Here is a 17,218-nt window from a genome sequence, read left to right as displayed (position 1 = left end):
ATTGCATTTATTTTTCATGCTAGGTCATAAAGAAATAGCAAATCAAAGGTAAATAAAACAAGAAACATTTTATGGTCTCAAAGAAGATTTCTGGACATTCTTCTGAGACTTGAAAAATTGACACATACAAACACAAATTTAATAAAAAATCTTCATCACTTAAAAAAAATGAACTGGTTTATTTTATTGTAGCAGATATAAAGGTTCAATATTTAAAAACTAACAGAACAGAAAAGTATGAAGTAAGACATAAAATTTCCTGTCTTCCACCCTCCCTATTCTGTAATTCTACTTTCTGCAGGTAACCACTGGTAACATTTTCTTTCTTTTAAGCCACAGAGACGATTTCACATTTATTATTTATATTAGTTTGTTAATGTTGCCATAACAAAATAGCAGCGACTGGGTGACTTAAACAACAGAAATTCATTTTCATACAGTTGTGGAGGCTGTAGGTCCGAGATCTGGGGGCCAGCAGGGTTGATTTCTTGCGGCCTCTCTCCTTGCATCGGAAACGGGCTGTATGTCCTCCTTACGCCAGGAGGTCTTCGTCTGGGCAGTGCTTTGTGTTCTAATCTCTTCTTATTGGGACACCAGGCAAATTGGATTAGCACTCAAACCAACAGCCTCACCTAAACTTAGTCACTTCTTTAAAATCCCTACCTACAAATGCAGTCATATTCTGGGTTACTGGGGGTTAAGAGTTCAACATACGAATTTTGGAGAGACACAATTCAGCCCCTAACACTATTAAAAACAGTGTTACCACAAAATTATGGAATTCCTGCACACATATCTCTGAAAACCTGTGCAAGTATATGAGTAGGAAAATTTCAAGATCAAGGTCAAAGTAAATGCTCTTTAGTAATTTGGAAAGATGCTGATAAATTTCCTATAAAAGGTTTATAATAATTTATGCTATCAACAAGACATAGAAATACCTATTACCCTTCAGTTAAGGACTTAACTAACCTTTCTATTTTTAATTGGATAGAAAAGAATTACAAATTATCTTTGTTTTAATATGTATACTTTAAAATATAAATAGGAATGAGCATGTTTCACATGTTAATTGTCTATTAATTTTTTTCATGAATTGCCTTACCCATTTTTTCTATTGGGTTATTTATTTTTATTTACCTATTTGTAAGAATTTTTTGTGTATTAAGGATGCTTTGTCCTATGTGTTTGAAATATCTTTTCCAATCTGTTCTTGTGTTTTTTACCATGATTTACTGCATAGAAGTTCAAAATTGATAAAAATTTAAATGATATGATATAAATTCAGATATTTTCCTGTATAGTTTGAAGGCTTAGAAAATGCTCAGAATGGCTTTTCCCAGGCTAAAATTATTTTTTAATTAATATTATCTCATGTTCTCTTCTAGGTAGTTTATGCTTTTTTAAAAACTAACCTTATTAGGGTATCATTGGTTAATACATATGCATTTCATATGCTCAACTTTGTAATACAATATCTGTATACACCATTGCATACTTACCACCCAAAGTCTAGTCTCCTTCCATCACCATATATTTGAGAACCTTTTCCCTCTTCATCCTCCCTCAATCACCCTTCCCCTTTGGTAACCAACATTCTGTCATCTGTATCAATGAGTTTGTTACTTTTTGTTTTATTTACCACATATGACTGAAATCATACAGTCCTTGTTCTTTTCTATTTGACTTTTCAAAAGTTTTGTTGTTTCCAAATTTTTCAGGTAGATGCCCAGAAGAAGTATTGCTGGATCATATGTTAACTCTATTCTTAATTTTTTTTGAGGAACCTCCATATTGTTTTCCATAGTGTCCATACCAATTTACATTCGCACCAGCAGTGAGGGAGAGTTCCTTTTTCTGAACATCCTCTTTAACACTTGTTATCTCTTATCTTATTGATAATAGCCATTTTCTCAGGAGTGAGGTAGTTTCTCATTGTGGTTTTCATTTGCATTTCCCTTATGACTTGTGATGTTGAACATCTTTTTATGTATCTGTTGGCCATCTGTTTGTCTTCCTTGGAAACGTGTCTATTTGCATCTTCTACCCACTCTTAAATTAGACTCTTAAATTAAGTCGTTGAGTCATATGAGTTCTTTATATGTTTTGTTTATTAGCCCTTAGGGATTTTTCTTCACATTTAAGTTTATTTTTTCATATTTTAGTACAGAAGGAAAAGAGTAAAATTCAACTGTATGTTCTTCAAATATTTGACCAGTCTTGTCAACATTATTTATTCAATAATTCATATTTTTCTCATTTATTAAAGTGACATTATTTTTAAAATTCTGATAATTGTCCACGATCATCTATGGGATCGTTCATCTGTCTCATTGAGCTGCTTGTCTAATCTGAGATCAGAAAAACACAGTTTTAAATACTTTGTTACTCCTCTCATGGTTCTGGTTTTTGTCTTTTAGAAAATTTTCTTACATATACACTTTTCATACAAATTTTAGCATCATTTAATTCAAGTCTTAATAAAACGCTAAAAGCCTTGTTCGTATTTTTGATTGATTCAAAGATAACTGATATCATTTTAAATATTGACTTCTCTATGCAAATGAATGTTTTCTCATTTATTTAACTTTTATGTACCTCAAAGGAATTTTAAATTTCTGTGCTTTCTTTTTACATTCATTCCTAGAATTTCAACTTTTTTATAGTAATTTCAATGAGACATTTTCTCCCATTTTACTTTTTGACATATAATTATTTCTTTAAAGTAAAGTAATTGGCTTTTATATTAAATTTGTGATTAGCAATATTAATAAATCCTTTTATTGCTTGAAATAATCTTTATTTAATTTTTTGTGTTTTTAAGGTTTATAATTATGCCTATTACAAATAATTATAGGTTGATAGAGGTGACTTTTTAATTCTACATTGTTCTGTAGGAATTAGCCATTACAATAAGGCAAGAAAACAAATAAAAACTACAAAGTTTGGAAAGGAAGAAGTAAAATTATCACTATTCACATATGACTTGATTGTGCATGTAAAAAAAATCAAAAGAATCTACAAATATATTATCATAATAAATTAATTTTGCAAGGTCACCAGACAGAAGGTCAATATAGCAAATTAGTTATGTTTACATATATCAGTACCAAACTAAAAAAATAAAAATGTTTAAATTACTATTTATAGTCCTAGCTGGTGTGGCTCAAGGGATTGAGTGCTTGCCTGTGAACCAAAGAATTGCCAGTTTGACTCCCAGTCAAGGGCATATACCTGGGTTACAGGCCAGGTCCTCGATTGTGGTGCAGGGAGGCAATCGCACATTGATGTCTCTCTCTCTCCTTCTCTCCTTCCCTTCTCCTTTCTCTAAAAATAAATACATAAAATCTTTTTTTAAATTACTGTTTATAATCACATCAAATATTCAAATATTTAGTGATAAATCTAACAAAAGAAGCGTAATGCTTCTTCCCTCAAAACTATGAAATATGGCGGAGAGAAACTAAAGAAGACCAATGTCGATAAAATAAATCCTATGTTTATTGACTGAAAATTTCAATATATTAAAATGTCAATTTTTGACAAATTGATTCAACGCAATTCTAGTCAAAATCCAACAAACTTTTAATGAATATTTATAAGATAATTATAAATTTATTTGAAATTTGGAGTACTTAGAAGAGCCAAGGCAATTTTGAAGAACAAATCTGTAAGACTTATTGTATATCAAGACTTAGTGTAAAACTTTAATAATTAAAACAGTCTGGCATTACCATAAGTTGAGATAAATAGAAAAATAAGACAGAATATAGATCTCAGGAGACCTGTATAAATATGGTCACCTATATAGTCACTATATGGCATTCGATGGAAAAGAAATGGTGCTGAGCCAATTGGCTAGACAATGTAGAAAAATCAGTTGGTGATGAATCATAATATTTTGTGTAAAAATAAATTGAGCAAGCTTCTAGATGAAAACAGAAGAATAGCTTCATGACCTTGGGGTAAGATTTCTTAAATGGAGCATCAATTCAAACCATGAAAGGAAAGATTGATACTCTGGAATTAATTAACATTAAGGATAACTGGTCATGAAAAGACACCATTAAAAAGAGAGAAAAGACATACCACAGACCAAGAAATGGTATTTGCAATATAAATCCTGAAAAAATTATTTGTATACAGAATACATAAAGAACTTCTGCAAAAAAAGTCAACAAATTTTAAAATGAAAAAAAAAGTTGAGCAGACATTTCACACACACACTAAAAAGCATATCAAAAGGCCAAGTGTCAACTAATGTCAACAGCATTAGCTACAAGGGAAATAAATCATACATCCCCACCAGGATGGCTTAAATTAAAAGACTGAAAATACTAAGTATTGGTGAAGACATGGGTCAACTGAAAGTGTAAGTGTATGTTGGCATATCTACTTTGGAAAATTGTTCTAAAGTATCTACTAACGCTAAGTATACCTTTATATCTATAACCCAGAAATTCTATTTGGGCACATATACCTAACAGGAAGGAACGATTATGTCCATCAAAGGATATATATAAGAATGCTTAAAGCAGATTTGTTCATAACAGCCAAAAACTGGAAACAACTCAAATATATCAATTATATTTATACAATTAAATGAAATAAACAAAATACTACTACATGAAATAACATGCAGACATTATGTTGGAAGGAAAACACCAGCCCCTCAAAAATAGAAGTTCAAAAACAGGGAAAAAAAACATCAGTGATGATAAAGGTGAAATGAGTTTATCACTGGAGGATTACTTGACTGGAAGAGAGTACAGGGGAGCTCTTTGAGATGGTGGAAATATTCTGTATCTTGATCTAGGTGGTTCTATATCTTATGTACACATCTGTTATCACTGAATTGTGATTGCCCTCTGAATTCACATGGTGAAGTCTCAACCCTCAGTACATCAGAATGTAACAATATTTGGAGATAAGGTCTTCAAAGAGATGATTCCATTCAAACATGCCATTAGGAAGAGGCCCTAATCCAATATACCTGAAAAGAGACACACCAGGGGTAAAGCACACACATCAAAGACCATGCAAAGAGGAAGTAGGAGAGCAGCCATTTGCAAACCACGAGAGAGGCCTCTAAGGAATCCAACCCTTCCAGCACCTTGAAGATGTACTTCCAGCCAGCAGAACTGAGATAAAATAAATTTCAGTTGCTTAAGCTACCCAGTCTGTGGTATTTTGCTATGACATCTCTAGTAAACAAATATAGCATTTATTTGTAGAAATTCTTCAACATGTATACCTATGATTTATGTAGTTTACTCTATGTGAGCTACCTAAGTAAGTACGTAAACAAGTAAGCAAATAAATAGTTTCCTTTTGGCAAATAGTCCAACTTATTCCCAACATGTCTATTTTACTCATCACAACCCTGTCAGAACCAACATTTTTTGCATGACCCATTACTGTTTCTGATTGTCTTTTAACTCTACTTTTTTCAAGTACAATATTTTGATCTACTTTTTTAAGACAAGGAGAGACCCCCAGTCAGTGTGGCTCAGTGTTTGGAATGTTGTCCCATAAGCAAAAGTTTGTGGTTCAATTTCCCACCAGGGCACGTACTTAGGTTGCAGGTTCATCCCTGGTCGAGGCGCAGATCCCCTGGATGCAGTGCTACGAAGGCAACTAACTGATACTTCTCTCACATCGATGTTTCTCTCCCTTCTTCTCTCAATCTCTCTCTCTCTCTCTTTTTCTCAAAAATCAAATGAAAATGTCTTCAGGTGAGGATTAAAAAAAAAGGCAAGGAGAGAAAGAGGTATGTGTTGAATTAGTCTGATCTTTTTACTTTGGGAACTTCAGTGAGGTGTAAATTAGACACCCATTTCTAGATCTACCAATAACATTTTGAGCAACCCTGGATTTCTGCCTTCCCCTTTGTACTCCTGCTTTTCCCTATGAAAAAATGGTGATAATTATAATTGGCCAGACCTCCAAGGTTGTGAAGATTACTGAGATATTATCTCAAAATTGTACAGAAGTGCTGCTATCCAAACACAGGAGAAGGTGTTATTATTCCCAGTCCAATAATAAACATGCTTTCAAATAATAGCTTTCAAAAATCTATAATCATAATGAGAACCTCACTTCTCCACCCTTGTTACGTTCCTATCTCTCCTGGCTACAGGTCTCTGATCCAATATACTGGAGACACAAAGCATATTACTCACTCTTCAGCAAGATATATGAGCTTTAGTTGTTACTATTCACTGATGTTAACCATGCCCATCTATGTTTTTTCTTTCCGTCTATGAGGGGAATACCTATACATCTTTTAAAACTTAATTAGACTTATCATTTGCTTTAAAGATTTATCTGAACTCTCTCCCTTTCTCTAATAAAAAATAAGCACTCTCTCTTCCTGCTTTCCAATGCCTGTGTACCCTTATATGGTAATACCATGACTGCTACCTATAGCTGCCCTTGACTTAGTGTTACCATGTTCCAGGCAGTGATCAAAGTCTTTTATATATATTAAAAGTTAAAATCTTGACAACAATCATATAATATAGGTTCTAAGAAAAAAAAATAAAGCATAAATAGTTTAAATAAATGTTCTAAGGTCACACGAGAAGTAAGTGGCAAAGCCAAGCTTTGAACAAAGTCTGTCTGGCTCTAAAGTCTGTTCTCTTAACCTCCCTGCAATTCTGTCTGTCATACTTCATTGTACTAGTTGCTAATAATGTTCTTTTCTGTTTCTAGATTTTTTTTTTTTTGAGAGAAGGAACATTCTCTGAAGTAGGCAGTGTCTTGCCTACAGTAGACGCTCAATACATGTTTTTGAATAAATGGATAGTTGAATGAATAAAGAAACTCCCGTTCTCATTCTGGAATGGTACCTGAAAGTTTGTGTTAAGGGATATGAGAAATCTAAAATTCTAAAGGACTCTGAAACAAGGTTTCTAGAGGAGTAAATACATGCTCTTTTTAAGTGAGTATTCATGTCCAGATTTTTCTGTTTTCAGTTTGAATTTTTATTTGGCTTTCTTCAAGCAAAGTTAATTTTCATAAGTAATCAAGGAAAAAAATAGCACCTAGCTCATAGAAGGTGTTGTGGGGATTGAATGAAATAATACATGTAATATATTAAGAGCAGTGCCTGACATGTAGAAAACCTTAAAGGATGTAGGATGTTACTCTTACTGCTATTTGATTCAAAGGCAGAAGGTTATAACTATAAAGTGTGTGGACTATGGTGCTACATTGATTAGACTCAAAGCCCAGCTCCAGTGTTTATTAGCTGTGTGATCTTGGGTAAATTACTAAAATACAATAATAGCATGTATCTCAAATGGTTGTGGTAAGGATTAAATGTTCTCAGTCATATATACACGAGTACACCATTTAAGGTATAAATTTTTACTATACTATTTTAATTTTGTGTTATATTTTTATATTGTCTATTTATCTTGCTTAAAACAGTACCTTTCACACAGTATGATATGTGTTTGGTATTATGATAATGATATATTATTTATGATGTCTGGCAGATAATATTCTCAGTATCTGTTGACTAAATTTTTAAAGAAGACATCTAGGATGATTTCTAGGTCTCTATTTGTGTCTCTGGATAACCAGCACTTTAAAATAGGTAATATAGGCCCTGGCTGGGTAGTTCAGTTGGTTAGAGCATTGTCCCTGTATGCCAAGTTTGCATGTTTGATCCCTGGTCAAGGCACATACAAGAATTAACCAATGAGTGCATAAAAATAAGTGGAAAAACAAATTCTCTCTCTCTCTGTCTCTCTCTCTCTCATCAATAAATAAAATATTTTTTAAAATAAAATAGATCATACAAGAGGAGAAATACCATCGATTCATAGTTTGCTGGAACTACTTGAAGGGTCAACTGGTCTATCCCAATGATTATAATAAGAAGAAAGACATGAGCTAGACTGTGAATTATATCAAGTCAGGTACAAAGAAGTGACTTGTTAAGTCTGGGAATGAAAGATATTCTCAAGCATGTAGATTTTGGAGAAGTCAGTGAGCTTTTGCTAGATATGGGCTCTAAAATGTAGGCTTTATTTGTAGGCAATAGGAAAATATTGCAGACTTATATTCACAGAGTGAAGAATACAGACCTGTGTTTTATAATCATTGCACTTTGGAATCTATGTACAGACTTAATTATCTATTGTTAGAAACCAGAGATTGAAGACCTGACACAAAAGGACTTCAAAAGTCTAATTTGGAGAGATGATGAGAGTTTGGACTTGCAAAGAGGTGGGGGATGACAGAGAGGAGAGGCCAACCCATTATGAATAAGGGAGGTAGAACCTGGTCTGGAAAACTGATTGGGTATGGGCAATACATCAAGAATAGCCTTGAGATATGTAACTTGTGCAAGTGGTTGGAATTTAGTCCACTAAATGAGATAGGGAAGACATTTGGTTCATGTGGAGGAGCACATGGTTTTTCTAGGCAGAGATGTCTAGAAAGTGATTGGCTCTGCGTCTAAAGTAAGTTAAGAGATCAGGTCTGAAGACAGACTTTCTCACTGACCCTATGAGAAAAGATGAGCTAACGGGGAGGATACTAACATTCAGGGGTTGGGCAGAGGAAATGGAGCCAATGAAAGAGAGAGAAAGAAATGTTAGAGAAATAGGAAGAGAACCAAGAATAAAGTGGGGAGAGATTTTTCCAAAAGTAAAAGTGCTAAATTTCAGAGACATCAAATAAGACGAACACGGACGAGGTTGCTGGTGATCTGTGGCAGAGCAGAGTCCTTGGAATGTTGGGTCTAGAATCTAAATTGTCTACAGGGGCTCAGGGAGGGAATGGGAAGAGAGATTATTTTTAAAAACAGCAAATGTGAACTGTTCATTTGGAAAGTTTGATTTACAATCAAAGGAAAGAATTCAGTAAGCAATGTATTATGTAGAATGTGGGGTTGAGAAGGATATGTTTTATGTGGGGGAGACTTGAGAGTAAGGTTGAGAAAAAGTATGAAAGAAGATCATGAAGAAGCTAGTCACAGAAGGTGCTAGAAGATAATTAGTAATAACTAACATTTACTGAGTGTATAACCGGCACTAAGTACTCTATCTAGTAAGTACCTTTCATATGCTAACTCATTTAATCCTTACTCTCACCCTAGAGGCAAGGGCTAAACAGAGCACAAGCTATTAACCTGAGGCTCTGCTGGCCAGCTTTGTAGAATAGGTCTGAGCAGAAGTACAGGTATCTGTGCATAAATAAAGAAGCATACTTTACCCTAAAGGTAGATCATTGCTTCTTTGGAGATCATGCTTAAGAAAATAATCAGTTTGGAAGCTGAGAGTGGCTCTTACCTGATGGCTCTTTCCCTTAACTTCCTTATTAAAATAGAACATCTGTTCTGAGTAATAGATAAAGGGGCAGTGATATGGAAGGACGACTTCAGAGCTTGGGATTCTACTAGAATTAAATAAAAAGACTTCCAGGAAAAACACAGCCCTGTTATCTTAAAACAAAACAAAACAAAACAAAATAATACCATGATCTACTGGAGTAGATATGACAAGTGCCCAGATAACCACAATATCAGGTAACATGTGTGAAGGGCCACCATTGATACAGCTATATGAGTATCCCAAGGGAGATACTGTATCTGCTTATGAGGGAGGAGGATCAAAAAGTACTTCAAAGTATGTGTGATAATTAAAAGATAGTCAGTTCAACAAATAGTCCTGGAGGTTTAGTATCCCATTCTTTCCCAAATCACAGCTTACTAAGAGCACGTTGTTCAACGAAAGAGTTGTCAACAAGGATTTCATGGAACGATTTGCAAGGAACCTGGCACATGGGAAGAAGAGTCCCTGAATAGTGCAGAATAGGAGAGCAGGGGCTGAGGGCACTGAACCTCAGTTTTCTAACTAAAAAAGGGTCTTGCCTTCACAATCATCCTACTCCTCACCCTCTCTTTCCTCCTCTAGTCCCTCCTTATTGGGTGCTTATCAAATACCTGGCACTTTGCTAAACCCTTTATACACTGAATGTATTCAATCCTCCCCACAGCTTTTATGAAGATATCATCATCGCCATTTTACAAGTGACTTAGCTGAAGTTCTGAGGGCTCAAGTTACTTGCCCAAGGTCCCAGAATTTCACCCAGATCTGTTTAATATTAAATCCTTGCTTCTCCTGCTGCCTTTCACAATTATGCAACAACACCTGGCATATAGGAAATGCCTAAAAAATTAATAATGGAAAATAATAATTACTAATGAATATATGTTCAACAATATGTGGTGCTTTAGGGATTTAGCAAAATGTTTAAAGTGAACAGAACCTAAGGTATCCTTGTGGCAGTGGCAGAAGAAGAAAAACTTTTTTTTGAGCAAACACACTAAACTTACTTTGCTTCAGGTGCTGTTTCGTTTTAAATACTCAACGCCAATTATTCCATTTAATCTTCATGACAATCAGATTTGGGGAGAGTATTACAATCTTATTTTATAGATGAGGGTGCTAAGTGACAAAGTAATGACCCTAACTAGCCCAGAAACACAACTAGTAAGTAAGTAGCAAAGCCAGATCCAGACCCCAGGCAGCCTGGCTCCAGAGCCCATGCTCTTCATCACGGCACAACATTGACCCAGCGAAGCAGATTGAGTGGAGCCAGAACGTGGAGCCCTGTGCACCCAGCCAAGGAGTGCACCCTCTGTCCTGTCCCTTCCTTGGATTAAGGTCTCTGCCATGCCTCTTATACCAGTGATTCTTTAGGACTTACCTTCTTGGGTAACAGAGCCATGGCATCACCAAGGTCCTTTTACATGCCTGAAATTATGAGCTTTGTGAGAAGAAGAGCATGCCTATCCTTTTTGTATTTATAGTCCAGAAATTGGCAGATGTCTGGCATATGTAAACACAATAAATATTTATGAAATAAGTGAAAGAGAGTACCACCAAATCATTCAGGCTTCCCAGTTCAGATTTATTAAAAACCTAAGACATGTATCAGAAATTGGGTAGGTAACCAGCATTTGAAAACATATATTCACAAAGATGTATGCACCTCTATGATCACTGCAGCATTACTTACAGTAGCAAAGGCAGGGAAACTACCGAAATGCCCTTCAATAGAGGGCTGGATAAAGAAGACATGGTACGTGTATACAATGGAATACTACTCAGCAATAAGAAAAGATGAAATACTATCATTTGAGATAACACGAATGGAACTTGAAAATATCATGCTAAGTGAAATAAGACAGTCAGAAAAAGCTAAGAACCGTATGATTTCAACCTATATGTGGGGTATAAAACTGAAATTCATAGACACAGACAACAGTATGGTGGTACCAGAGAGGAAGGTGGGGGTAGTAAAGGGTAAAGGGAACCAAATATACGGGATGAAAGATATTTAACTTTGGATATTGAGCACACAATACAATATGCAGATCATGTATCATAGAAATGTACACCTGAAACCTGTATCATCTTATTAAACAATGTTACCCTGATAAATTTTTTTTAAAAAAGTTTTCACTGTGGGAAAAAAAGAAATTGAGAAATTTACCCTCATAAATTGTTACAGTAAGATGAATAATATTGATAAAGCAACTTGAAATCTTTGATAAAGACTGTCTTTATCAGGGATTTATATCACAACAACAAAATAAAGAAAAATATTTGCAAAATCAATTTTCAGGTTAGCTAAGCCAGCATTAATTTTGTGCACTGAATGTCTTTTGCTAACAAGTAGTCTTCAAGAACGTCCTCAATACACTGTGAAACTGTACTTAACAATTACTTTCATGAGTTATTTGTCTTGAAAATTGATCTTCAACTTGGAAAAGCCTTAATGGCAAAAATCTGCAAAGAAAGACTTACAAAGATTTAAGGCTTCATTGGAGGAAGTTTGATCTGAGTGGGAGTAAGGTGCTGAGGAAGAAAACAGGGTTGAATGTATGAACAAAGGAGCAGTCAAAAAACACTAAACCAATGCCTGTCTCAGAACTGGCAAGAAAAGGAGTTTCTGAATACATGTCTCCCGAGAGCTCACGGGGAAAGTAGGGGTAAGGCCCCTGGCTCACCAAGGAGGTGATTTCTACTCATTTTCACAGTCCTGCAGGTTTCTTTTCTTTGTTGAGTTCAAAGGCCACAGCTGACATAAAGGAGATAAGAACTGAGGCTCTGTAGTAGGCTTTCTAATGCAGGCTCCATGAGGGCAAGGCCTTTGTAGGGCCCACTGCTCTAACTCAGCATCTAGAGCAGTTCTGGCACTCATCAACATTCAGTCAGTATTTGGTGCTTGAATGAATGGTGTGTTGCATCTACCTCAGGATCTGAATTGCCCAGGTTACTAACAGTGTGGTCAAAGAAATATTCCTTAATTTCCCTGAACTGGCTTTCCTTTTTTTTTTTTTTTTTAAAAAAAAAAAAAAAGATAAATCACCTAAAACTGTTGTGCGTATTAATGATAGCATATGTAGAATATTTAATTTAGCATAGTGCTTGGTACATAGGAAGCCATCAGTATAATTTTGTATTGTTGTTATTATTGACATTAATATTAGGGGCTAACAGCTACTATTAGATCTGATATTTGGAGAATTGCCTGCCCTCCCTCATTCCCTGCCATCTAGTTTCCTTTATCTAATGCAAAGTGGGAATATTACAGTTCCTTGACTTTCATATATTTTATCCTCACACAACCTTTTCTTTCCCGCATTACATATAGATGCTTGAAGCTGTTTTTATTGGAGATTATCCTTCATGCTGAGCTACTTAGTGATGACTCTGAGCTAATTTACAATTAGCATGGGGTAAAGATTGGGCTTTGGCCCAGGTTAGGGCCTTTTCCCATCCCAGATGGTCTAGGGCTGAGGTTAAGTCTGAGTCCCTCTGCCATTGACCATCCATAAGGGAGTTTCCCCGAACCCCTTCATTCATCATCTATTCACTCATTCAACAAAATTTCTCTGCTAACACTGTGTCTTTTGTTGGTTGTGTCTACATATCACAGGGTCGTTATCCAGGGCAGGTGTTTCTTGGCCTGTTCAGGCCTTCCTCCCACTGCCATTCCCCATGGGGAGGAGCAGATGGAGGGACGCTTATGAGCTGACAAAATACAAGGTGAGATGGAGGGGGACAGCAGTCATGAGGACATGGGGTAGGAGGATGAGTCGGCTCAGACCCCATTGGGCGTATGCTAGGGAAACTGGCAGAGAGAAAGGGCCATTTACCTCTGCTCCAGAAACTGAGCACATGCCATCTCAGGGGTTTATACACTGGAGGCATCCCAGCTCTCTGCTGCAGCCTCTTTCAAGCCTGGAAAACAACAGGAGGCTGGCTGGCTACCTCAAGTTGTCAGCTGCCTTTCACAAGAGGCCTCTGGAAACCTATAAATTTGTTACTGGTTCCTTCCAAGTTGCCTGGGTTCAAAGAAGCAATTTCATAAGAAACAGTAATTAGGGGATTTATAGTTCTTTGTTTTGCTTTGCTATTTGGGAACAGAAACCTCCCCTTTATAGCATGCAAAAGACATTTGTTGAGTGCCCACTTTGTGTTAGACTCTATGGTAGGCACTTTGTAACCTTTTTAAAATATTCACCACAATTTAAAAGGTTGGTATGAGCATCATAAAAAGAAAAAGAAATAAGAAGTCTCAAGAAGGTAAGTATATTATCAGATTTATATATACAACTAGTAAGACAAGGCTGTGACTGAATAAGCCTAATGTGTGAAATATATGTGGAATGTAAAAGGTGGAATGGAGTTTATGCATGGCAGGTGCTGATATGTAAAATGGGAGAGGGTGATGGGATATTTATAAAATAATTTTATCTAAAGATCAGGTTGAAAGTACTGGTCTTCCCAGCCAAGATTTCTGAATAGTTTCTCCTTAAGGTTATTGTGCAAGGGGTCTCAGAAAGGTCTCATATTTACATACACAATAAGACAAAGGCACTCATAGAGAGAAAACAGAACGGTGGTTCCTTTTGGGAAAAAAATGAATAAGCATTTAAAAGTTGTGAATGCATGTGTGTGTGTGTGTGTATTCTTTTATATCTGTATCTACATCTATCTATGGAGAGAAAGAGAGAGAGAAATGACACTGAATAATAGAGTGTGAACCCGAAGTGCATACTCACATTTACAGGCACTAACTATGAGAAAATACCAACAACGAAGGAGCCACAGGGATGCCATTTATGGATAAAAGCTATTTATGAGAATGAGAAGCCTCAGAGCAAGATTATTACTCTTGTAAGGTCCCTCTGGGAAGTAAATTAGGTGTTTGAGGAGGTATATGCAATTCTTTTAGATCTCTACGTTACATTTAGTGCAACGATGATAATGATATGCTTGCTGCCTTTGGCTTCCAAAAGGGGCTTTCTCAACTCCAGAAAATGAGCCCTCCTCTGTGCAAGGTGCTGTGCTGGGGCTGTGAGAGAGACAAAGGCTCAGGTCATACTCCCCTTGGCCTTAAGGAACTTGCCAGCCAGGGTGACAACACAGCACATACATAAATGTAGGTGCAAACTACAACCCAGGTTGTACATGCCAGATAGGCATTTAGTCAATAAGTGCTATATGAGAATGGGGAGTTGGGTGGGGGGGGGAGGAGTTGCAGTTAATCCACCTTCAGGTAGATATTCATTCATTCGTTCATTCATTCCGTAAATATGCATTGAACACCATTATGACCTCCCATGTGCCAAACCCTTCAAATAAACAATGAGTAAATCAGGATTCCCTACCTAAGTTTAGTGAAATGGTGTCTGAAGGATTAATTTCTGTTGGCAGAGTTGGATTGCACCTTTGGATTATCCCAGTCTCTGGGATAATCTACCTGGTGACCCAAAACATGTGTTTTATGTGTGATTGGAAGCAGTTTTTAGAATGTTTTTATGTTTAAAGTTCACTGAGTGTTATTCAGAGTTCAAAACTAGACATTGGCCTTATTAGCACCCTTGTCAGTTACAGTTAATCACTTGGACTGCTCCTAAATTATGTTTCAAAAATAATTATAGCATGATAAAATTTTAGAGCTGAGAAAGAACCAATTAATAATCAGTTTTACTCGTTTTTTTACACAAGATTATTGATTTCCCTTAAGAGCTCCCAATTATAACTATTAATAATATCTTGCAAGAACACCATCAGCTAGGTACCATTATATCCATTTTAAAGATGAAAAAACTGAGCCTCGGAGTGGGCAGGTGGCTGTGATCTGAGCAGGGGGCAGAGCTAGGGGTGAGGCTCCCTCCCAGATCCAGCCAACTCAACACTCCTGCTCTTTTCTGCTTGACTGCTTTATTCCCTTGGAAAATAAGAACCCGACAGTCCTTTTAATTTTTAAAAAGACATAAGAGAAATGGTAACTTATAAAAAAACAAAAAAACAAAACAGCTCATGGTGATTAATGCTGTGTGCGTCTAACCCTAACTCAGCTTGGTAATACTGGTAGTCTCATACAAGTCAGAAGCACTGGTTAGCAATGAGAAATATCCCTTTTTCATTAAAATGTTAAATAATAAGTGCCTTTAAAAAAAGGGTATCGTCTTGGTGGGGAACCAATATTTTATTCCAAGCCTCTCATTTCCAGATTTTAAAGAACTAGGCCAGTTACTCTGAAGGTGTATATTTGGGAGTCAAGGGGATGGAGCATGTTGTAGCAGTTCATATTGTAGAGATGTCAGTTGAGTGGAGGAGGTCACTAATCTTAAATAAACCAAGTCAACTAGCCAAGAATTTCTTATAGATCGAACTCATATTTGAAGTCCCTCGGACACTATTTCTTTCTTCCTAAATAGTGAAAAGTAGTATCAAATGGAGAGTAAATCTTGATACTGAATCATATCAACCTTACTAAAAGAAAAAAAATCTGTTATTAAAAAAGAAATCCTACCCCAAGGCATCATTATTAATTAAGTATGTGGAAGTTGGCAGCTTACTTAGAAGAGAACACAGAATGTAGAGTTAACTAGCAAAAGAGGTAAGAATGATACCCTGGAACCTTCTCCTGGCAAGGAAAAAAGCAAATAACCCACATTGGTATAACTATGCTTGGGTACCAAACACTCCTGACCACTACTGTTGACAAGAATTTTTTCTGCTTCTTCCTGTCTGATCTCCAAGTGATTAGCTTCTCCAAAGTAAAGGTTGCTAATCACTACTCTCGGTGAAGAACAGCTAGACTGGGGAGCCCAGATGTCAAGATAAGGGCAAGTGTCTTCACATCTTGGCACCTTCTAGTGCCAAGAAAAGAAAGCCTGGAGAGAGTTGAGGGAAAGAATGAATAAATAGCAAATATATCCCCAGAACTGGTAAGAATTGTTAGATGCCAAGGAGATGGAGTTATATATACATGAAGCTTAGTCCTTAAAAATACCTAGTTGAATTCCAGAAATGAACACCTTTATGAAGTGTAACCTGCATAGCATCTTCAATAAGGGCAATGAAAATTCAGGAACAGAGCAGAGTAGATGGAGGAGAGGGCAAGACACTAGGTGTGTAAGGGGGGGGGGGGGGTGGCAGAAACTCTGCGTGTGTGGAAATGGAGAGGGGAAGTTACCAGACCCAGGTCTATTGGGCAACGTGCGTATTGTGCTGTCCAGCTGACCGGTTTAGGAAACACGGAAAAACCAGGCCCGGAAATTTAGTTTTGATAGAGCAGGAAATCTCTTGAGTCCCACCCCCCTTCCTCCTACAAGTTAAGTATAAATATAAATACATCTTCACTAAGAGAGAACAAACATTGCAACTTAAATGTGTACCATGTAAGCTAAATTTCCCTTTTAAGCTTTTGAAATGCAAACGGTGGGCTTTCTTTCACATTCACTTATTTATTCAGCCCACAAAAGTTATGGAAGACCTACTAGAGCTAGAATTTTGTTAGACACCACAGGGAGTACAAAGATGAATAAAACTCGGTCCCTATCCCCCAGGAGTTAAGGCCCTGTGGTGGAGACAAACGTCCTTCTAACTACTTACAATAGGAGCTAAGAATGTAAACACAGGAACACAGGAGATACTACGTGGAGGTGGTTTGGAGAATAAGCAAGGTTTTTCAGACAAGTTGGTTTTTAAATGTTTAAAACTTACGGAGGTTTTGTTTGTTTGTTTTTTGTTTGTTTTTTGTTGTTTTTTTGAGACAAGAGCCGGGGGCAAGGCTCTGAAAACACGTGGAGTGGAGTATGATGTGGTGAAGAACAGCGCGGTCTGAGATGGCTGGGGCGCAGAGTGCCTCAAGGGGTGCCGTTGAGCGGGTGGAG

The sequence above is a fragment of the Pteronotus mesoamericanus genome, unplaced genomic scaffold, assembly GCF_021234165.1.
Source record: "Pteronotus mesoamericanus isolate MK-2021 breed Mesoamerican mustached bat unplaced genomic scaffold, CSHL_Meso_final contig_105, whole genome shotgun sequence".
NCBI lineage: Eukaryota > Metazoa > Chordata > Mammalia > Chiroptera > Mormoopidae > Pteronotus > Pteronotus mesoamericanus.
This window is presented reverse-complemented; position numbering follows the sequence as displayed.